The sequence below is a fragment of the Vulpes lagopus genome, chromosome 6 (genome assembly GCF_018345385.1).
Source record: "Vulpes lagopus strain Blue_001 chromosome 6, ASM1834538v1, whole genome shotgun sequence".
Lineage (NCBI taxonomy): Eukaryota > Metazoa > Chordata > Mammalia > Carnivora > Canidae > Vulpes > Vulpes lagopus.
Window position 1 is genome coordinate 117,614,962 of NC_054829.1, and position 24,946 is coordinate 117,639,907.

The 24,946-nt window shown below is 38.1% G+C and overlaps 1 long non-coding RNA gene across 6 annotated transcripts in view; it reads left to right on the plus strand.

The window, feature by feature from the left end:
• Positions 1–24,946, plus strand: part of LOC121493239 — a 214,213-nt gene that overhangs the window by 35,131 nt on the left and 154,136 nt on the right. Inside the window, exons 3-4 of one of the 6 annotated variants that reach the window (XR_005988423.1) lie at positions 14,830–14,880; positions 18,090–18,166. The exons of 4 other annotated variants lie outside the window; for them this stretch is intronic. This is a non-coding gene — a long non-coding RNA (uncharacterized LOC121493239). The remainder of the gene's footprint in view (positions 1–14,829; positions 14,881–18,089; positions 18,167–24,946) is intronic. One more of the 6 variants, XR_005988426.1, reaches the window with a different exon arrangement.

The following is a 24,946-nucleotide window of genomic DNA, read 5'->3' on the forward strand; positions in this document are numbered from 1 at the left end:
TGTACATGGATTTTCATAGACTGCAATGGAAATACTGTGAACAAGGATTATCTCTCCAGGCTTAGGTGTAAACACTAGAGCTTACTATAATAACTTGGATCATGCACCATTCTAGGAGCTAGGGTTATTTCCTTGAGACACTTGAGTGGATGGATCAGTTGCCAAGCAACTTGCATTCTTACGGGGCCAGGCAGGGGAACAAAAGGGCGCCAGGTGGTAATACATAGAAGGAAAATGACAAAGACACATGGAAAAATAAAGCCTCCATCTGGGAACTCTAATGCATAATTGTTTCGAAATTTGGAATATGTTCTCCCTTAATAATTCATTTCAACAGCTATCAGTCAATGATTATACCTCCAATATCTATGATTATCTGTCCATTCATCTACCACCCATTCATTCATTTACCCTGGCAGACTGACTTTGAGGTTAGAAATCAAAAGTAGCAAGCTAGAACTGTATATCTTATATTAACTACTCTGCCAATAATTATTGTTCGCTAATTTCTAATCCATTCACATAATTCCTCTGTTCCTACCCCACCCCGCACCCCCTCTTTATGTCTTCTACATTTTTACTTTTCTTCTCCTCATCATATGCTCTCTCTCTTTTTTTTCTCTCAGGACTAATTTTATAGAAGGGACCATTGCTCCAATGCTAACCATTGCTTAGCAACTCAACTTAGGTGGACATATAATGATTCCTATGTAAGAGTGTCAGAGCAAGCCTCATGTCTCTAAACTGCATGAGAACTCTCTCCTGGATGAAAGTTAGCATCCTGAAGTCCAAGTGGTAAACAATGGTGATAGCCCAAAGTCAGAAGTCACAGTACCCAATCATACATAAAATCAACTTCATATATTATACAACAGAAATCAATTCTATTTGTTCAAATACACTATGAATATAAACTTTTTCTCACTACAGAAACTAAAACTAAAGGAAAACTATGAATTCCTTCTTTTTGAAAGATATGCCGACATTACATCAGATTGCACTCCTCAGGCTTCCGTTTTTTTAATAGGCTGCCCGAGAACCATGTAACTACAGGAATCCAGTTGGGTCTCAAGAATTTCAGGAAAAAAAAAAGTACAGTCTCATATAGAGACCTGTCTAAAAGAACAAGGAAAGTATTATTTAGTACTTACTACACGCTTGACACTGTACCAGTCTTTTTGACAGATTTTATATTTTCTTCATACATTTTTAAAACATAATCTTCAAAAATCCTTATACTGTAGGTATTATTATTCACATTTAAAAATATGAAACTAAAGCTAGAAGAAGTTAAATAACTTGCACAAGGCCACTCAGCTTCTGAAAACCAGGGTTTTTGCCCCTCATATATTTAATTCTACTAAGCTATTGTATTGAGGAAGTATTTCTTCTTGAGATGCAAGTAAACCAATAAAAAACAAGTTTAATAGAATGACACAATGTGGGTGTCTGTTTTATTCATAATTTTTCTGAGAGTGTGTGTGCAGGAGAAAGGTGGGAGGGGCATATCAGCAGACACTGGAAAGAGGGAAGAGGGGAGAGGGGAGAGGTGAATGCTTGCACTATTGGGATCCTATCTTACTTCTTTGATCTCAGACCATCCAGTTATACTGACCTTTGCTCTCCCTATTTAATTGTCCCTCTTTACCAGTTTTTTTTTTTTTTTGTCCTTTTATGCATTCTACTTTTGTCACCTTTTGGCCATTGTCTGCCCATTTAACTACTCTAGTGGATATAGTTGATGCTTCACCAGAATCCCTTGGGTCCTTTTTTTTTTAAATCTTCATTCCTGACCTCTATGTGCTTTTGCTGCTAACAAGCCATACCTGTGACTCCTCTTCAGAGACTTCCACTGGTCTCCTACTTCAAGAGAGACAGAAGCACCTAAAAGTTGACATTGACCTTCCTAGTCCTGCCCCCCAGTGGCATTTAACCAATGACTGACTTCATAGAAGTATGAAAGACCAGTTCCCTTGTCTCTGATCTGGACAACTCATTCTTAGTTTTAATTTTCCACTTGAGAGTTCACTTGCTAGATTACTCCAAGCCTGGGATTTGGCCCGAAATTACACACTTCCTCCACTTATTCTCCTTCTTTGTTCAGCTCCTTCCAGTTCCTTTGCAATTCTGCTGAGGACACTTTCTTAATAGATCATTTGCTCATGAATTCTTGTATTAGATTCTGGGGATTTTAAAGGAGTGATAGAAGACCTGAGAGGACAATACTACTTGGGAACCCAAAGCACTCTCATGGCTCTTCTGTTAGAATGAAGGAGAATGGAAGTTGGATGATATATGAAGTTCTGGCTTAGGACCATCTCATATTGGGTCCAGTTGGCCTCTGGACCCATCTGGTAGTCATTTTCCAATTTCCTGACTGAATAATCAGGTGAACATATTTAGCATCTGGAAGCATACTCATATTCATTCCCTAACCTGTGGAATAAGAGCTATTTTATAGGAGAGACCAAGTAGAAATTACCCAGACCAAGATGGTAAATAAAAAATAATCTGTCCCCCAACCCCTGTGTAGATGGCAGAGATTAGTACCATCCTCAACATAGATGGTTGACTTGATTTTATTCTCATTTAATACATCATTCTATTTCCGGCAGAAATGAGATGAATCATAGCAGGTGACAGTGGACTACCAGAAACTTTAGTGGACTACCAGAAGCTTAACCAAGTGGTAGCCCTAATGCAGCTGCTGTGCTGCATGTAGTATCTTTATAAGAACAGATTAACACTCCTTCTCATTCGGCTATTGAGTTGGCATATGTGTTCTTTTCAATATCTATTATGAGTGAAGATCAGAAGCAGTTCACCAGGGTTAATAACAGTATGCATTTATAGACTTTTCCTAGGCCTTGGTTAACTCTCCTGCTCCCTGTCACAGTATATTTTGAAGGAATCTTTATCATCTGGACGTTCTACAAAATATCACTTCAGTTCATTGTTTTGGTGGTAGCATGTTCATCACACATGAGCAGGAAATTGCAAGTACTTTGGACGGCCTGGTAAGATACATGTACTCCAGAGATTGAGAGAAACTCTATAAGGAGTTAGGAGTCTACCATATTAGTAAAGCTCTTAAGGGTCTGTTAGTTTGGGACCATGCTAGGACTTCACAGCAAAAGATGTGCATGCAGCAATGGGCCCATGTTCATGGAACTTACTGTCTTACCATATTCTCTACAGTCCTATAGCAGCTGGTTTGATAGAGTGATGAAATGGCCTTTTGAAGACAAACACCAGCTGGGTGGCAATATCTTTCAAGGTTAAGGCAAGATTCTCCAGAAGCCTATGTATACTTTGAGTCAGTGCCCAATATATGATGCTATTTCTCTAATAGCCAGGATTCATGGGTTCAGGAATCAAGGGGTGGAAATGAGAGTGGCACCACTTAACTATTACACCTAGTGATCCACTAGGAAAATTTTTGCTTCCTCTTTTTGCAATTTTATGCTTTTCTGACCTAGAGGTTTTAGTTCCAGAGGGATGAATGCTTCTACCAGGAGACACAACAATGATTCCACCAAACTGTAAGTTAAGACTGCTGCCCAGGCACTTTGGGCTTTGGATGCCTTTGAATCAACAGGCAAAGAAGGGAGTTAGTATGCTGGCTAGGATGAATGATCCTTACTATGAAGGGGAAATTGGACTGCTACTCCATAATGGAAGTAAGGAAGAGTAGTATGTCTGGGATACAGGAGATCCCTAAGGGCATGTCTTAATATTACCATGTTTTGTGATTAAGGTTAATAGAAAACTACAAAAACCCAATCTATGCAGGGCTATACTAATAGTCCAGAACCTTCAGGTCTACCCCACCAGGTGAAGAACCATGATCAACTGAGTTGTTTGCAGAAAGCAAAGGGGATACAGAATGAGTAGTGGAAGAAGGTAATTATAAATATCAGCTATAACTTTTTTCTTTCTTTTCTTATTTCCTTATTATATAATATAAAATTATTGATGTTATATCGTAGTATTTAAGTATTGTTAATTTTACATCATGGTATTTAAGTTATAAGACATCAAGGGAAGAGTAAATATCAAAGAATTACCTCCTCTTCTAGGGAAAAGGTTAGTGTGTTTTTTTTGCACGTACAATAGTTTATGACCTTGTTATTGTCTTTATTTGGAGATTAGGTATGGTCTAAGGAGATGTATATGGGTGCCAAGCTGACAAGGGATAGACTTGTGATGGTTAATTTTATGTGTTGACTGGCCATGAGGTGCCTACATTAAACATTATTTCTGAGTGTTTTTGTGAGAATGTTTCCAGATGATATTAGCATTAGAATCAGTGGGCTCACTAAAGTAGATTGCCCTCCCCACTGTAGGAGAGCATCATCTAATCCTTTGAGGGCCTAAATAGAACAAAAGTTTTAAGAAATTTGTCCCCTTTTTCCCCTGCCTCATTTACTTGAGCTGGGCCATCTCACCTCCTTTCTGGCCCTTGGACTGGGATTTGCTCTATCAGCTCACCTGGTTCTCAGGTATTCAGACTAGGAGTGCATTACATCATCAGCTTTCCTAGATTTCCAGCTTGTAGCCGATAGAGCATGGGACTTCTCAGCCTCCATAATCATATGAGCCAATTCTTCATAATAAGTATCCTTTCTGTAAAAAATATACTTTTAACAAGTGTCATATATATATATATATATGTCTGTGTGTGTCATATATATATATGAAGAACATTTGACTAATATCCTCTAAATACACCCTAAATAACATGTTTTGGCACCTTCAATTTCCTACCACTTAAAAAATAGGCACAATATTTGTTAAACCTCTTTGTATTTTAGTAGCAGCATATACCACACTTGGAAATATTTCTCTGATCCATTTATTGGATAACATGGAAGACTTCCAATTTTGAGTGGGACACAGAAAAATTAAGGGCTGTAGAGTAGTTTCAGGATATAGTAGAAGCAGCCCTGCTTCTTCTTCTTCTTCTTCTTTTTTTTTTTTTTTTAAGACTTCATTTATTTATTCATGAGAGACACATACAGAGAGAGGCAGAGACATAGGCAGAGGGAGAAGCAGGCTCCCTTCAGGGAAGTCTGATGTGGGACTCAATCCCTGGACCCCGAGATCATGACCTGAGCCAAAGGCAGACACTCAACCACTGAGCCACCCAGGTGCCCCAGCAGCCCTGCTTGCTGGGTCTTTTGACTGAGTAGATCCCATCGTTCTAGAGGAATAGGTGGTAAGATACTACATGGAATCTCTGGCAAGATTAAAAGGAGAATCCTAGATTAGTGTAGAACCCAAGTTTCTGGAACAGCCATGTACAGCTGAGTACTGCATCATTTATAAAGCAGCTCCTGATCTGCTACTGGCTCTGGTAGATGTTGGTTATATGAAGATGGAACACCGAGTGATTACATGACCAGAGCTGCCCAACATGAGGTGGGTGTTTTCAGATCCACTAGGTGATAAGTTTTGGTGGGCCCAGCAGCAATCCATAAATACAGTGGAAGTGGTAGGTCCAGAACCTTACCAGCAGGTTCTAAGGGCACATATAATTCTGACAAATAGGTGACTCAAATCCTCATGTCACCTATCTCTATGGTATTAATGCTTCTTCCTCAGTTTACACCTAGAACTTTATGACTAGCTGCTGGAGGAAGAAAAAGTACTGAGCTTGGTTCACAGATAGGTCTGGTTAGTAGATTGTTTTGGTAAATATCGTTCATGAGTGGCCCAGAAGAACAGTGGTAGAAAGAAATTCTTGCAGTAGGCAAGGCTTTGGGCAGTGTAGTTGGTTATCTACTTTGTCTGGAGAGAAAGGTCGACCAATGCAAGGGTATATACCAACTCCAGGGTAGTGGAGACTGGCTTATCTGTTTAGTCAGGGATGTGAAAGCAGCAAGATTGGAAGATTGAGGGTAAGAGGATGGGTTAGAGGCAGCTGGATGGACTTATAAGAGTGGGCAAAAGGTGTTGGAATTTTTCTGTTGCATGTTAATGCCCACCAGACATCAGCTAGTCATAGATCAGGTGAACAGGACGACTTAACCAGTAGATGCCAGCCATCCTTTGTTTTTGGCTACCCTAGTGTGTTGTCTTTGGTTCCCCAAATGAACTGGATATAACATTGTGGCAGAGACAAAAGGCATATGTTCTTCTAGCTATTGTTGCTGAATGTGCAACTTGTCAGCAGCAGAGCCCCCTACTACAGTGTGATGCTGAACACCTAACGTACTACTATTTCTCAAAGAGACCAACAAATCACTTAGTGGCAAATTATTTACACTGGACACCTTCTATAGTGGAGAGAACAGTGATTTATCATGACTAGGATTTACATGTATTTCTTGAGATGGATTTTCTTTCCTTCCTGACTGCAGTTCTCAGCTTCCCTGCTATCCAAGGGCTCATGGAGTATCTGATTTATCTGCATGAGATCTGACATAACATTTCTTTGAACCAAGCAACCTACCTAACTGCAAAGGAGGTATAGTAGTGGGTAAATGATCATGGGATCCTAGTGTATCACAAGTTCCAGAAGCTGTGGCCTGATAAAGCTTTGTAATAGTCTTTTGTAAGCATAGCTAAGGCATCAGCTTGGAAATTATACCCTGTGAGTCTGGCCACCGTCCTTCAGGATGCAGTATATACTTTGTGATGGTTAATATTATATGTCAGTTTGTATAGGCCATGGTGTCCAGATATTTGGTCAAACATTATTTTGGGAGTTTCTGTGAGGGTATTACTATGAGATTAAAATTTAAATTGGTGAATTTTGAGTAAAAACAGATTGTCTTCCATAATGTAGGTGAGCCTCATCCAGTCAGTTGAAGGCCTCAATAGAACAAGTCAGCTCTTTGAAAGATTCTAGAGCAAAAAACCATGTTGACTATTCTGTCTGAGTGGTTGTACCCTTTTTTGGGTCACAGAGCCCTTTAAAAATCTGATAGAAGAAAAAAAATCTGATAAAAGTGCTAGATGTTCTCACTAGTAAATTGTATATATGAATCATACACAGTTTATTTTGCATATAAATTCAGGGTGGATACTACGAGAAATCCCTTATTAATTTGCCAGGTTAAAAACTCTTTTCTGTATCTTCAGTGAAAAAAGGTCCTAGTTTTGTTATGAAAGCCAAGATATCCACAAGAAGTCAACAGATGGAATCAGTTAACACCGTAGTATCAAGGTTTGGACTAAGACATAAGTCTCCCTCCCAGATCATCCTACTTAATCTTCCAGAAGACAGAGATTTAAAAGGTGTAAAAAATATTTTATTTGACTTTATAAGTAGTCACTAAGAGGCCTAAACAGCATTGGGTTTACCATCAGTGGAATGTTTCCAATCTGTTTAGTTTCAGAGCTCTTTTCTTCTTCTTCTTTTTTAAAAATTTTTTTAGTTTTTTTTTAAATTTTTTTTTAGAGAGGGAAAAAGGGAGAAAGAGCATGAGCAGGAAGGGGCAGAGGAAGAGAGAATCTTAAGTGGAGCTCGAACCCATGACCCTGAGATAATGACCTGAGCTGAAATCAAGAGTGGGTCACTTAATCAACTGAGCTACCTAGGCACCCCTCAGAACTGTTTTCTTACCCAACAAGTTTCTTCCTAAATGTTCTTCAGGGAAGAAGTGCTTATGCATCCAACATCTGAAGATATTCCATATTAGCTATTATAATATTCTCTTAATTTTCTTTTTACCATATTTGACACTAGCAATTATATTACTGGTTGATTCACCTGTGTCTGTTGACTGTCTTGCCATAGAATTTAAGCTCGATCAACAGGAAGACCTTGTTTACCTTACATAATGGTGCATCCCTAGAGTATTGTACAGTGCCATACATAAGTTAGAAGCTAAAAATATGTGTCGAATGAATAACACATTTGCAGACTTCACGGTAAGATTCAAGGTTATATAATTTTCTTGAACGAGTACTTAGGAAAGCTCTCTGGGTCATTAATTGTGTTTGAAATAAATTCTTTTCTTGATGATGATGAAGATGTTAATGTCAGCTGCCTCGGCAGCTGCTGGGTAGTAAGCTGAAGTGAGTTGACCAGAAGAAAGAAAAGGACACACTAAAGCACAGCTTCAAACAGTATCCTTTAATCTCCGACTATTGGGAAGACCTGCCACGGATAAATTAGTCTATGTGCCAGGATCCCAAGGGAGCTGGTGAACTATGAGCAAAGTTAGCTTTGGCAGAAGGAAAGGCGAAGTCATGGATAGCAGCAGATACTGCAAACCCTGGTCATAGTTGCTATTGAAAGGACGGGCTGATGTGGATATAGAACACAAAGCTCTATTCTTTTCTCACAGGTTTCCAACTAGTCTTTCCAACTAGTCTTTCCAACTAGTCTTGGGAAACAGCTCTGTCAACACCATTAACTTCCAAAGGGAAAGACCATGATGTCATACTCACTCATTTCTATCTATTTTTTATACAACTCTAATTTATCCAGAAATACGTGGAGGTACATTTATTGCAATTATTATTAATACCTTTCCCCCTAATACTTTAACATTTATTTTATATGAGTGGAAAGTCCATACCATGTAAACAAAACTTTTTTTTCACATGTCTTATGTTACATGGTAAGTCACAGTTTATTATTTGTTGGAATGTTCATCTTAAGCATTAGGACACATGCATATTTCTTGCTGTTTACAATTTTAAACAGAACAAAACCTCAAATTAAAAAAAAAAATTAAACACATGCTTGTAAAGCCCATCCTACACTTTTGTAACCAAATAAGTACCCATAATCTTATGAACGCACATACACAAAGAAAAGAAAAAGAGAAAGAAAGAGACTTGGCTTAGCATTTCTTGTTCCATTTTGCTCTGACTTGATTGTTTCCCTGGCCCACATCTAGGACTGGAAAGTGGTGGCTTATTGTATCTGAGGTTAAGCTGATGGTTTTTATTTCCTGCTTCAACCATAAGCAAGATATCCAATGAGTATGTTTGGGAAGACTTGTTTTTTAACTCCATGGCTTGTTTTTAGCCCTATGGCCCAGTCCCATGGAGTGTGGAGGAGTCTGAGCAAACTCTAGAAGACAGCTTCAGAGAACCTCTGACCATGAGGTCACATGTACACACAATTATTCTCATGGAATAGGTGGCAAATCCTCAAGATGATCTTGTTTGTGAGATACAAGTATCTCTAGGACATTTTCAAAGCCAGCTTCATACTATAATTAGCCCCAGAGTCGAAGTATACTGGAAATTACTACGTTATGGGCAAAAGATTGAGTTAGCTGTGAAGGTAAGCCGGGCTGCTCTCTACTGTGTAGTTAAAAACACAAAAGTGGGCACAGAGAGAGTACTTATTCAGCCCTTTCTTCACCCACTGCATTTTCATTTCCCCTTCCACCACCCCAGAGGTCTAATAATGGAGTCTAACATCCTATATTCAGTGGAGCTTTAAAAATCCTCAGTGGGGTTTGCTTTTCTTTCGGGTTTAATGTGACTTCCTAGGCTCAGGATCCTTTATAATATATTCCTGAAACCTTGGGATCACGGAGGCAAATTCCCGTGGGGGAGCGTGGCTCTGCGAGTTGATTAGCACCATTTGCCTGCTTCGTCCATCTCTTCTGCTCAGGTATTAGTTGTTCAGACAGCTGTGCTGGTGCTCTGCTCCCCAAGTCCCTTGCTCCATTTTAATGTGAGCCAGTGATGCAAAGTCCCCAGCTTGGCCTGTCAGAACTTGATAGCTCTGTAAACATTGAAATCTTTGTTGCCATAACACCAGGAAAAATAATATGGGATCCTGCATATAAATATAGTGGAGGCCTTGGGAAATGGGAGCATTTCTAAATGACTTGAAGCTCTGTCATAGCATAATCTCTTATAAATAAATGTCAACCCAGTCGCTGAATGCAGACTGGATTTTTGCCTGCCTACGGTGCTCAGCCTTCTAGACAATAGTTATGCTAAGGGATTATCTTTTAACATAGTGCAGTTATCTCCTTTGTTTGTTTTCTTTTTTCATTATTCACATAAGCCAAGGGAAATGAAAAGCATCTTATTTCAGGCAATAGGGCCTGTGAATGATTAACTCTGATTCCATGCGTTGGGACTTTGCATAGCAACCCCTTGGCTTACAACTAGAGAAAGACTCAAGGCAGCAACAGCAGCCCAGGGACCTGAGACTAACATTCTCCAGCCGAGGTGGTGAGGAACAGATTAAGTCTAAGGACTGTGTTTATGAGTAGAATTCTCTGTAGCCGGCTCATTTAATTTTGCATTGCTTCTTTTGCACTTTTTTTGGTGAACGTACGTTTTGCTGACCTTTACTCTTATATTTACTCTCGCTTTTGGAGTACACTTGAATGTCTGAGTGAAACTTGGCCATGATTAGGGCTTAATCTGGTTCATGCCACCATATTGTATGTTTTTTCCCTAATACTATCCAAAACTAGACTAACGCTGGCAAAATTTTACATTAAGAAGTGGAGTTAATGTAATGGCCTTAAGTTTTAATTTTAGCTCAACGAAATTTTTGTTGGTAAATTTTGACAGTCTTGTGATGATCTATATAGTACAAAGCATTATATGAATGGAAGAGAAGCAAATGGTGCGATTATATGGCTTCAATTAAAAAAATATGAGTCTGTAAAGGACCCAGATTATGCAATATGAGAGATGAAATCAAGACCAATTCCATATCTTTTATGGACATTTGGTGCTTAAGCATTTATATAACAAGGTCCATTTTCAAAGAAAACAAGATCTGAGTTAAAAGACTCAAGAAGAAAATGAAATGTAGGGTAAGGACAGAAGAAACAGTGGAGAATTTTGGAAAATGCATACAGTTATAATGGAGCCAAAATATTTAGGACACTTAAATTTAGACTGCAAGTCAATCCAGATGTTTATTTATTAACGTTAATAATGTTTCCAGTCTTGTTATAGAATACCAAATCCCGGGGGGCTCCACTTCTGAGTTTAAAGACAAATGCATGGTCTTTATTCTTTTCCAGTTCTGTTTTAATTTTAGAGGTTTTCTATAGCCATGATTTTCCTGTAAAAGTGTTTGCAAAATCTTGAGCAGCTCCGGATGCCTAGCAGAAATTCTGAGTGAAACATTGGGTCTAGCAAAGCTTTCCCCTCTCTGCATTTCTCTTCTTGCTTCCATGGCAATAAAGAAAGAAACTTGGCATAAGAATACAATCTGTTCCTGCCTGTTTCTCATCTGAAGTTGTAAACCTCTGCCATCCCACCCAAGACTAGAATTTCAGCTGGCATGGAACAGCTGTCTGCTTACAGGTTTATTCCGGTAGTAACCAAAGACAAAACTATTTTAATTGAAGGCCCTAGGCTGTTCTCCAAACCCTCACAATCTTTGGGTCATTCCCAAGAGGAAACCATTGAGGAAAAGGTACACATTACACCCTTTCTTATAGTTTTGACACACTGTATGTTTATGAAGTTGAGAACATTTTACCTTCTAATTTTTCTAGATGGGATACCATTGAGAAAAGGAAAAAAAAAAAGAGGTGACAAGTACAAGAGCTCAGGCACACCAGCTATGTCAGTGGAAAGTAGGCTGTGGTGTACGGGAGAGGGAGTGTCTTAACCAAAGGAGCATCTGTTGCTCAGCTTCCCTCATAGTTATCATGTGGGAATGTGGAAGCCTGGTGTAGCCAGATATGCTGGTTTGTCAGTAGAAGTTCTTGATCCTGATTTTATTTTTTTGAGATTTTATTTCTTTATTCATGAGAGATGCAGAGAGGGGCAGAGACACAGGCAGAGGGAGAAACAGGCTCCCTGTGGGGAGCCCGATGTGGGACTCAACCCCAGGACCCTGGGATCACAACCTGTGCCAAAGGCAGATGCTCAACCACTGAGCCACCCAGGTGCTCCCCTAATTCTGATTTTATGTGAATTCTGTATAGTTTTAAATGGTGGAAATTAACTTGAAGTGAAGCCAAACATTGTGAAGGTCAATGGAAACACGGCCCTTAAATGGCTGGGGCTGCCAGTATCTAACTAACCCCCAGGCTTTGCTCCTGATTCACTGCAGGTAGATTTTGCATTTCTCAGCTCCTTAGGTTCTAAAACTGTCAGGTAAAATAATTTATTTACACATTTCACTTTTTATTCTAGGCAGTACAGCATAAAGAAAAGAACACAAGTTTTGGAGTTAGGGAGATGTAGATTTTACTAGTTCCAGATTTTTACCAAATTGTAACCTGCACCACCTTAATCTCTTGAAGCCTCTCTTACAACATGTGGAAATGAAAATCTAGTTTACAGGGTCTCTGAAGGATTAAATTAACTGCTATCCATATATAAAATGTTTTGGCTGGCCCATAGGTGCTCTTTGCATGGGTGTTACTTTTCTAATCATTACCAGCAGGTGATCCACTTTGGAAGACACAGGGCCTCCATCCAAATGAGTTTCTCTCAGAATAGGGAGAAGGTTGTCTTTGAAGGTCTACTAGGGTATGCAACACAAATAAAGTGTATCAAGAATCACCTCTAAGGCCTTTAAGAATTTGAGAATTTTAGAAGAAGAAAAGACCTTGAAGAAACAGACATTTCAACAGCTGAAAGTGAATGGAATCATCAGTTTTATTGTAGACATTAATATCTGAAACCATGGCAAGTGAATGCTTTTCCTGAATTGCAGTATGACATGTAAAAAACATGACTTGTTATGAAAATAAAACCAAAGACTGTATCTGGAACTATGTTGTAAAGTAAAAGAATGAAGGTTAATAATTTTCCTCCTAATTTCTGTGGGACTATTTACTCAGAAATGTATGGATAAATGTCACTAGAATATTCCCTTCTTTTGTATCCAGGCAGGTCTACTATTAGGAAGATTTCTTCTCTCTTAGCTATCAGTCCATGATCTATGCACAATGGTGCCACGGGTCTACTCAACCAATTGCGGTGCATAAAAATTGAGTTCAAGAAGATGACTGATATTTTCTCCTTACTTTCTGTTCAAAATTAGGTGCAAGTTAGAACTTCAGCATTCAAAGGAAGAAGCTTCCTTCCTTCCTTTTCTTGGAACAGCTGCAAGTAATAACAAAACAAAACAAAACATTCAGTCTTACATAGTTCAGCGGCAAAAACAAAACAGAGTAGTCATGTATTATGGTTCAATATATCTGGTGTTTTTCACATGACATATCCTCTTGCTTGATAAGGTCTTTGGCAGTGTGATAGGGAGTGGTGTGGTTGTGTGATGGATTATTTGAAGTGTTTGTCTATGAGCCCTTGATGTATTTACTGACAAAACTCTCTTATTCCTAAAAACTTAATGGCAGGTGGTCCTGGTCATACAGGAATCTCAAAGATTCTCACTGACGTTTAAGAGTTGTAAAGAATAATAATAATATTGACATCTACCATGAGAGAGGAATTATGCTAGATGCTTAAGTGGACATTGTTTATAATCCTCATCGCTCTTTATGTAGATCTTTATCTCCATTTTACAAAGGGATCGGTTGAGTCTCAGGCATAAAGGGCTTCCTCTGGCCACAAAGATGGTTAGATGAGGTTATGATTAAACCGGGTTTGTTGCTTTAGGCTGTCTACTCCATACTTCCTCAAATATTTTAGAGAATAACTTGCCCCATTTCTGGGAATTCTAAGATACCTAGAAATCATCAGAAAAGTCAGAACTCTCAACAATCTAACAGCCAAGCCAGAAATAGAACAAGCTCACTTGACATATAGTATAGGCACACTTATGTGAGATCCCTTGCTATTTCTTAGAAAAGAAGGAAATTCTCTCTCTTTTACTTACTGATTAACAACAAAGAAAGAAATTGAAAAAAAATGGGGGTGATAAGGAGTAGAATAATGAAAGATTGTGCCTGAGGAAAGTATAAAGAAACTAGCCTTTCTTTCCCCCTTTTTCCTCATAAGCTCCATCTTCTAAAATGAGTGAAGAGCTAGTAAGATAGACTAGAAAATGTCAAGGACTAACAGTATCTGACATTCTATAAACAACAGTGGTTGTTTAGTAAATATTGCATGAGCAAGCGAGGTCTTTGTTAATTTTCTTTGCTTTCATTTTTTCTGGAGACCCTTTTCTCCAAATATTTTTTTCAATCCTGATTCAATCCTAATGAATAATATGTAGGAAGTTTATCACAGAGATATAAGACAGGAGCAGAAGTACAATTTGGACAGTGTTATTCCTATAGTTTGAACATACATTTAGATTGGAAAATAGATTGTTATGATGCAGAGTGAACAATTCCTCTCCTGGAAATGACAGCTAACTTACTTAGATTTTAAGTAAGTCCAAGGGCCATTCTGGATGTAGAAAGAAATCCTCACACATCCCAGGAAATAAATTAGCGCGACAAACCACAATGTAAAAATTGAGCATGATGACCCTTTCTTTTCCTTCGGCAAAGAACATTTTGTTTATTCATATGTCCATCAGAAAACAAGTTTACTTTAGAACATCGGGATAGGAATCCTCAGCAGTGGGAAAAAACATGTGAAGTGCAGTTCTTTGGAGAGAGGCAACATGAAGGCAAGGCAAAATCACAGAAGGCCAATCTTATCACTTAACATTGTTTACAGAGATGAGATTCCAGGCTCCTTACCTTCTCTGTGGCTATTGATATCACCATCTCAAAAATCATTTAGATTAGTGGTTCTGAGTTCCCCAAGGAATTTCCGAATCTGAGCCCCTGGAGAGAAGGAAAGGCAGAGGTAGAGCTTTTTCATTTTATATGATCTACAGATAGTTCTGATGTGCAAACTATATTAGATAGCAGGTTTAGACACTTTAGGTAACACTTCAGAGTTGCAGGGTTGGTTTTTTTTGTTATTTACTCAAATGAAAATGTATGACTAACGCTATGTTTACAACAGGTACCCAGTTTACAATAATGAAAGTACAGCAAAGAGATCCCTCCTTCAAAGGTATGAAAATATACTTCCCTTCAACACCCTATGATTTGTGAACTAGGTATGATAATATAGAAATAGAATCTTTAAAAAGCACATGTAATTAAGATAAAAATATTAGTATAGTGAGATCCCTGATCAGAATCCAGAGGTGGTAGTTGGTTGAAAGTTCACTATGCCAATGTGCCTGGTTTGATCGTGATGATTTTTCATCCAAAAGGCTGGAGACACTGATGGCAGGGTTATGAACAAGCCTGAAGCTTTTAGAGAAAATAAAACTTTGAGAGAGAGGGAGGGAGAGAGAAGAGAAGGCGCAGATCCAGTATGAATGGATATAAAGTGAATATACCTCTTTTGAAAAGAAGAGCAAAGAAAGTCAGAAGGAACTAGAAATGAACCAGTAAATGTGGGATGCTCCTAAACTCAATGTTGAGGGCATATGATTGGAGAAGGACAATTAGGACCAAGGGCTGAGAAGTGACCTTAAAGACAAAGTAGAAAAGGACCCAATAATTCCAGTGAGGCATGATCTGCAGCAGCAAGTGAAACTGGCAGAAACCAGTGAGGATACTGACCCTCAGAATCAGGACTGGAAGGGTTGCCTGTGGCAAGAAATGGTGTAAACCACACAGAGGGCTTGGGCAAGACTAATGTTGAAAACCTCTGCCAAGCCAAAGAAGATGGAACTATATATTTGTAACTTCACTCTTGTAGTTATCATTTGTAACCTAACGGTCTTTTTAATTGTAGGAAAAGTAGTTGTACACTTGAAAGGACTGTGTGGGCTAGATCCTGTAGACATGCTGGGTGTGATGAATGGCCAGAGTTGAAGGAAAGGGCAGAGTTCAGAGGCATGGTCTTCAGAAGAGAAAACCACTCCCCTTAAAAAGTTGTCTGATGTCTGCTGGAAGCTATGCAACAGGAGTATCTGGGAACCTGAAGAGAACCATGTACTGGAGCAGGCAACCTTGCAGAGCAACAAATTCAAGAGCTTAGAGGAAATAAGAGGGCATATTAGTGAAATTTTGAGAAAGAAGCTTTAGAGAACTTGATGGAGATAATTCATAACAGCAGCTGAATAACTCAAGAGCAAGGGCAGGTTATCAACAGAAGTCAGGAAGGGGAGCATGAAGGAAACGGAGTTCAGAAAGCACTTTGGAGAAGGGAAAGCAGAGTGTGGGACTTAATATCTAGAAATACTCAAAAGGCTATGCAGAGACTTCTTGAAAGGACAACTCAGGGACATGCCGGCTGAGATGGTGATCCTGAGCTCTTCAGACCCGAAGTGAAATGGAAGTCCTGGAGCCAAATGGGTAAAGACCCCATAGAACTCCCTCTGGAATCTCAGAGTGAAATACCGGCTTGGATCTAGGAAAGGAAGGAGGTGAGACGAGATGGAAATCTACAAAGAGGAGCCTTTTGGGGACATAAAAGTAGTGCAAGAGAGCCCCTTGTGGAACTTGCTGAATACTCAAATAGTTGGTATTCAAATATTGTTGGCCAAATAGACTATTCTACAACTCAAATTTAGTAACAAAATAGAAAGGTTATGTGCAGGTTTAGTTATCTGTCTTTGTTGGACTGTGGTAGAGGAGGGGATAATGCTTAGGAATGCCAGAGAGTGGTAAAAGGCTATAACCCAAGGGACGCAATTCTTGGAAGAGAAACCTTCTTACTGAGCATGAGATGATCATGTTAATTAACAAAGTTTAGTGCAGCGAGAGAACCATAATAGAGAAGTCTTCTCTGTGGAGTTATAGTCTTGACAATAAGAATACTTTAAGTGAATTAGGTAAAGAGCATAAGACATTGCATAATCATTAAAGAAAGAGAATCTGTTTAATTTCATAAAAGCATATAACATAAAATCTTTTTTAAAAAAATTAGTATGAAATACCCAGAAGTAATATTTGAATAACTGGGGTTTTCCAGTGGAAGGAAGAATTTATATTGAAAATGTCAACATCACAAAGTGAAGAAAAATTGTTTAGAACTATTCATTGTTGCAAGCAGGCACAGTCTGGCAAAGATTATATATCCTGAGCAAGAAGAATTTTTGGTGATTTGAATCAAGAGGACACTGTGACTTGTTCATAAGAGGGGCTCAGTATGTATTTGTTGAATGGATAAAATAAAAATATGTTAAGTAACTAAACAAATTGGTGAATAAATGAAAGACATGGTTGTATATTCCATTTGGTAAGTCTTTCTCCGAGATGGGTTAGTTGCCTTTCCGCAGGCTCCCATACTATCATGTACATGCACCTACCTTATCCAACGGTATTTTATGCTTTTCTACTAAACCATAAGCTACTTAAGGGTAGGAACTAATTCTTATTCTTCATGATAACTCCAGTACTGACCACGGAAGCTTGAACATAGTAGACATTCAAGAACTGGTTGTATAAATGAATGGCATTACTTGAAGGAGTACAAGCTTAACACAAATGTTAACATTATACATGAAAGAGTTAAAGAAGTACTTTTAAAGAAATACTTGAATAACATGTAGGAAGTTTATCACAGAGATATAGGACAGGAGCAGAAGCACAATTTGGACACTTTTATTACTATAGTTTGAGCATACATTTAGATTGGAACATAGATTGTTACGATGCAGAGTGAACAATTCCTCTCCTGGAAATGACAGCTAGAGAATTGAGGATGGAGACAGGCTTTTTACTGAAAACACAGTAGGATAGTGTCTTTCCCGCCACCCAACTCCCAAATTGTCCAGACTCTCAGATTAAACATGGATTATTTCTTCAAAAAATTTTCCCAGAGGAAAGCCAGCATCTATCTCCCCCTACTGGTGTCATGTTAAGAGTGATGTTTGACTTTTTTTTTTCTTTTAACTGAGAAATGTTTTAATTAAGATGAATATTTTCATTTGTTATTTAGAAAAAAAATTCTTACGCTTAATGAAGTTTAGGCGTCCTGCAGTGGAGGTTTGTGTTGCAATGAGCTTTACCAAGATCTAGAGTATAAATTGTTTTATCACAGATGAGGAGTAAATATAGTTGCTAATGCATCTGCAGTGAACAGATTTATATGATAGCAGATTATAATTGGCTGACACAATAAAGAGTTAAAAAACTTTTTATTATAGGAAAATTCAAACATGCACAAAAGAGAGAAAAATAGAGTGAACTCCCAGGTACCCATTATCTAGTTCCAACAAACAAGTCATAACCAAGCTTGTTTCATTTTTTTACTTCTCCAAGGTCCTACATCCAGATCATTTTGAAGGACAGTCCAAGCAATCACTTCATCTGTGAATACTTTAGTATGTACCTAGAAGGTAAAGATGCATAAAATAGCCTCATATTACCATTTTTATGTCTATCCAAAATAAGCAATAGTTAAACCAGCAAAAATCCAGTGTACACATTTCCACAATTGTTTTAAAATTGTAATTATTCATTTCATAGTTTTTTTGAAACAGGCTTTTAAAAAAGGCTATAGATTATAATTATTGGATATATTCCTTGAATCTCATGGAATTGATGAGATTTAAGTTTCTTCCTCCATCAATTTTTTTGGGTAATATTTTTGTTAACAAAACTATGTCATTTTTTTCTGAATAGTGTTCCACAACCTGGAATTTGCTGACTGGATCCCCGTGGTGTTGTGTAACACATTCCTCTGTCCCCTGTATTTCCTGTAAATTGGTAGTTAGATCCAGAGGCTTAATTTTATTCAGGTTTGATTTATTTTTTTGGTGAGGTGCTGTTGTGTACTTCTATCACACAATGTCTGGCAGCAAACGAAGTTCATTGTCTAGAGTAGACTTTCTAGAGCAGCACTTTCCAATAGAAATTTCTGTGGTGATAGACATGCTCTGTGTTAGGACTGGGTATGGTCTATATCTGTACTTAATATCTATTCTATATCTACATATGGTAGCCAGTGGGCACTTGTGGCTCTTAAATGTGGCTAGGGTGATTGAGAAGCTATATTTTTAGCTATTAAACTTTTAATTACTTTACATTTAAATGTAAATAGCCCTGTGTGACCGGTAGCTACCCTATTGGGTAGTATAGCTGTAGACCCATTAATTCATTAAAGGCTGCCAAATAATAATGATTATATGATAATAATGATTATTCTATTATTTTTAAAAGTGCATTTGTTGTAATATATATATTTTTAAAGATTTATTTATTTATTTATTATTCATTTATCATTTATTATTCATGATAGACACAGATAATAATGATTATTCTATTATTTTTAAAAGTGTATTTGTTGTAATATATATATTTTTAAAGATTTATTTATTTATTTATTATTCATTTATCATTTATTATTCATGATAGACACAGATAATAATGATTATTCTATTATTTTTAAAAGTGTATTTGTTGTAATATATATATATTTAAAGATTTATTTATTTATTTATTCATGATAGACACAGAGATTGAGAGAGAGGCAGAGACACAGGAGGAGGGAGAAGCGGGCTTCATGCCGGGAGCCCGACGTGGGACTCGATCCCGGGACTCCAGGATCAAGCCCTGGGCCAAAGGCAGGCGCCAAACCGCTGAGCCACCCAGGGATCCCCCTGTTGTAATATTTTTTATTTTTTTTGTTGTAATATTTTTGTAAAGAGAAATTTCCTCTTATGTTGCTATCATGAGGTTTAGATCCTACAGAAAAGGTTGAAAAGTTGCTTAATTCTTCTTCTGTGTTTATCAGTTGTGAAAATACTGAGTTTTAATAAGTGAATAGTAATTTGAACTGCTCTCTGTAACCTTGGGCTGTATATTAGGGGAGTTATACCTGTGGTAGAGCTGTCAGTTGGGGCCTTGCTTATAGACAGGTGGAGTGAAGAGAGTGTTCTCAAAAGTTCTTTTTTTTTTTTTTTTTTTTGTTCTCAAAAGTTCTAAATCTCAAACTCTTTGCAACCCCACACTTCTGCCACCTGCAGTTCAAACCTCCGCTATGTGAGGCCTCAGAGCTCATGCCTGCTGCCTTCTGTGTGGACCAGTTTCACAGGAATGGCCTATGGGGCAGTGCTTCTGCAGGGCAAGAAAAGCTGGCTCTGGACAGAAGCAAAACCAGGTCAGCAGACTCTTCTGAGTCAAGAAAGGACTTGCCTTTTAGAAAGGCTAGAAATTCAACTTAACATGTACTTGAAGCTGTTTTTACTTTTCTAAGCAGGCTACTCTTAGAGTACTAAGCTGTAGGTGGAAACTGAGGTGTCCCAGGCTGCACTGTCTAACACTCAAAGATTTGGCTATGAAAAAGAATGGCCAGACTAAACACAGCCCAGTCATACCAAGAGGGCAAGAAGACTAAAAATTAGCTGCTGATTTGTCAGTCTTTTATTAATGAAAGTTTTTGCTTTTGTTTTTGTTTTTCGTGTATTACCACCCTACCTAGGAAGGTGGCTTTCTCGCTTTGGGTTTTTATTGTATGAAGTTGCTTGTGAAATTTGTATATTTAAACAAAATGTACTACCTGTTGGATGCTAAAGCCCCTTGCTGGATAATGTTTTTTATTATGTAGGCATTACATATTTTCCTAGTGTCTTATTTTTAGTTTTTCTTAGAGTCTTGAAGGGTTGGGTTTAAGGTGAGTGAGGCACTCAACTCGGGGACAAAATTTAAGGGGGTTTCAAAAACTTCAGTAATGGAGATAAATGCTATATTAATGCAGTATTAAAAAAAATCAAGATTAATGCAAAAAACTTCTTTACGATAAACACTGTACAAAAGTTTTATATAAAGGTGGGTGTGATCTCACACTTGAACAACTCTGCCTCACTTGTCTCACCCTAATCCTGGCCCTTCAATAAGACTTTATTTAAAAATCAGGCAGCTAGCCAATGGGGCATAGTTTGTTCATTTCTAAAAATATATTAAACTATTACTACAATTAAGGCATTTTTTGGCACCCCCTTACATTTTGGCATTCTATTCTTGGCCCTGTTTTGGAGCTAAACTTAGAGATGGTTAAATCCCACTATATCACTTCTCCAGGTAAGGCTTATGTGAAAGATCATGGTTGAACAGATAAGAAATAATAGGGTTGAGATTTGTAATGGTTTTGCGTCCTCTACCTCCCCAGTTACATTTTTGAGGATAAGACTCTTGACTCATTATTTTTCAGTGATACAATGGTATGTGTAGAGTAGACTCCTTGATACTTCTACTTGCTATTGTCCTGCTATCTGAATTTCGTTAGTTATCTGTGTGACCTTAAAGAAGATATTTTTTATTATTTTAATCTGGGTCTACATGACACTCAATTTTGGGTCAATTCAATGAAAACAAGAAGAGAGAGAGGATTGAAATGAAGAGAAAAGAAAACAAAACCCTGAAGCCAAAAACTAGTTGTGTGCCACTACACGGTCAAAAATAGCTGATTAAACATTTGAATTTTTTATTTTTATTTATTTTTTATTAACTGGTTTGTGGTGTTGTATAGATAACAGACAGAGATTGTCAACGTTCAAGAAAAAGTAATCTTCCTAGAAGGAGTTTGTAGAATTAATCAACAAAAACTGAATGAGATCTGCAAAGGATATTCTGTTTTGGATTTGGTAATTATTAGACCATCTGGTTAATGTTTCCTCATTTTCTTAAGAGGTGGCAAAAGGGGGATGCCTGGGTGGCTCAGCGGTTGAGCATCTGCCTTCCGCCCAGGGTATGATCCTGAAGACCCGGGATTGAGTCCCATATTGGGCCCCCTGCGTGGAGCCTGCTTCTCCCTCTGCCTGTGTCTCTGCCTCTCTCTCTCTCTCTGTGTCTCTCATGAATAAATAAATAAAATCTTTAAAAAAATTAAAAAAAATAAACTTGTAAAAAAAAAGAGGTGGCAAAAGGTAAAAACTTTCAGTCTAGTAACATCTACATAAAATAGGAAAAAGGTACTGGTGGAGGTGGTAGGGGACAGGGAAGGGAGGAGCTGGAGGAGAGGAAAGCACAGTCATCTTATATGGTTTTTTGGTTAAAACTGGGAAAGATTTGTGGGTTTCACATCAGTCAACTTTCATTATTCTTGTTCTCATCTTCTTTGATTCACATGGTTTCAGTTTCTTTCCAAACATCGTTGGTTCAAAACTTTATGGTCTTGAAACAGAGCAGTCGAAAAATGTTGACAAAAAGTTTTGGAAGCAAACACTGAATTTTGCACAACTTTACTAGCACTTATTTCTAGTGTGAAAGATGGTGCTACTATGCAATAAATGTGGGTTAGGAATGTTTATGTCATTGTTATGTAGCCACTTAAGCAGAGAAATAAGACCATGATGTTATGTATGTTTGCAGAAGATGAACTTAATGGAGAGCAATGAAGTAGAGATTTTCTACATATTCCTTAAGGGACAGAGGCATATTTTATTGTGTGGAAAATAGGACTTCCCTGAACTGGAGGAGAGGTAGCTGTATTGTAGACCACTGGCTCGCATTTTATATTGGATTTAAAAAAATAGTAACTTAAAAAAGTTTAGGCTATCTTTTGAAGCTCTAGTGAGATGAAATAGGATGAAAGAGGAAAATTACTGAGAGATAGTGTTGGCCTTAAAAAAAAAAAGTGTATTTCCCTGTGGAATCATCATTAGATGGATAGCATCTAATCTAATCCTTTGGCTTACTTGTCTACTAACCCTATGATAGAGAATGAACTCATAAGCCAATTCATTGCATGCATTATATATACTAACACACCTAAGGAAAATGAACTATTGTTAACATCCAGAGGTCTTTATGGGGTGACTAAGGCGCTGGCTTTATAATGTCAGTAAGCAGACTGTCTATTTCTAGGAGCTGAGAACTAAAATGAAAAGAAAAGGACATCTGAAAAAGAATAAGCAGACAAAAAGTAATCATGCAAGGTGCATACAGGATACAATAGAAATGACATCATCACTCATTCAGAGTTCATTAGTAAGTGTCTACTGAGGAGAGAGAAAGGACAGAAAATGTATTTATCCCCAGACACTGTAATAAATACTTTCCCTATATTCTCTCAATTATAGTCAAAGGGAGAGCATAAAGCAGAGGCATCCGAGATAGAAATATGTACAGATGAAGGAGGAGACTGGCTTTCATTCAGGAAGGAATGGCACAAGAAATAGGGAATAGGTCAGTGGGACAGAAGGGGAAGATTTTCAAAATGTAATTTTGGAAGGTTGGCTAAGCTGGAACTGTACTGTGAAGGACACCTTAGGGCAAGCAAAGGCACGCTCGCTTTTTAATGTAGGTAAAGGAAACTTGAGAAGATTCTGAGCAGACAGTGAGCTACCCAGGAGGTGAATGGCAGAGCAGAATGACTGTGGGACATACTGGGGTCACTTTGCCACACAGTGAGAGGCAGAGCAGGCTCAGCTTGGAGTGTGGCACTCTTTTAAGGCTCTTTTGGAGTAAACTTTCCTAGAATAGGCTTGCCTAGTAGTGCTTTATTTTATTGATTTAATTATTAACAATTCAGGATCACAATCATTCTCTCTGGTTTGCAGCCCATCTAAAAGCATCTGAATATGTGAAATACGTGTTGAATAAATAAGACATTAAGCATTTAGAATATGCTAACATTTAGTGACAGTTTGTGGTGAGGTTTGAGGAAAAGCAAACAGGAGTATTCTTCTCTTCCTCGTATTAAAAACAATTTCTTGAAAGGAATAGGATTTCGGGAGGTCCTTGAAGTGAGGAGGGATGACCCTATGTGACACTTTTGAAAGAGCAAAGGTATTTATTTGCTTCCTCCATTTCCAGTCCACTGGAGCCCTGCTGTCCCTTATAGCCAGACCACCCTCCATTCCACTCCAACCACTCTCTTGAAGATTTCTAATAAAATCATCTTTCCCCTTTCCTTGTTCTTCTTAAACCTCTTGCAGCATTTTGTACCACTGTTCACCTCCTCTCTTCTCTCTAGCCACATTTCTCTGTATCTCTGGATCAGATTCCTCATTTTACTTCCTGACAGGCTTCTCAGGCATCAGCTCTCAGCGATTCTCCTATTATTAACATTCTCAAGGGATAAACAGTTCTAGAAGCTTTAGAATCTTCAAATTTGCAATAACTTCTAAGAGATATCCTTTTCTCCACAAAATATGATTTTTGGACCGGCTGAGGCATTTGCCAAAATAAGGGCTCGCTCTTATTTTCACGTAAAGTACAGGTGTTGGCTTCAGCGTCCCCCTTTCAGGGAAGGTACTCTCTGTAGGACAATGTCAGGCTCCAGGGTGATATGTTCCTGAGGTACCTCACACTCCTCTTTTATGGCAGACATCTTGTCTGAAACTGGTTATTTGTAACTCACTGAGGACATGAAGTGTGTCATAGGTATTCACAGCTGTACCCCTAAGACTTAGCCCAGGCATGCATTAGGAACTCGAAGACCATTTTTTTTGTTGGTTAATTGATTGAGTGATTGTATTCAGCAGTATATGTGTTTTACCTAATATTTCATTGAAGGGACATCATTTCCTTAGATATCCTTGCTTTTGTGTTATTTCCTCATTCACACATCTAATTCAGTTTCTCTTCGGGACTATTTTTCTGTATAAGAAATTAAAAAAAAAATCACTCTATGAGCATTACTTTGTGCAGATAGAGGAGAAACCTGGAACAAAATCTCTGCGGAAGTGTGCATGCAAGGCTTGAGGCCAGGCCCACAGACCTGTTAATCTTCCAATTTTAGCAAAATCTCAAATCACTGTGTGTCTTGGGCCTTCAGGTTTACTCCCAAGTGCTCAAAATCACAAATTTTAAGTCTACTCTTTTTTTTTTTTTATTAAATATATCCATCCTATTCACATTTTCTCTCTCTGGAAAGTCAATGGCTGCAACCCTCGTTTGTGTATCTCTAACTCAATCCTTTCATGTGAATCCACCATGTATCTGATTACAAAACGATGTATACTTTGGCTTGTGAAGTTCAGCACCTAGGGATTGTAGTTGAATGTTGTCGTGGTGCAGGGAGGCGTGAGAACTGGGTTCTACACTTGGCACTGCCGTTAACCCTCTATTGAACCGTCACTTGACTTCTCTAGGTTTCCCTGAGAAACCCTGAAGACTCCTAAAACATAGTTTCCTCTAACCTGCTGAACTCTGTTTAGTGTTTTCGCTTGCTT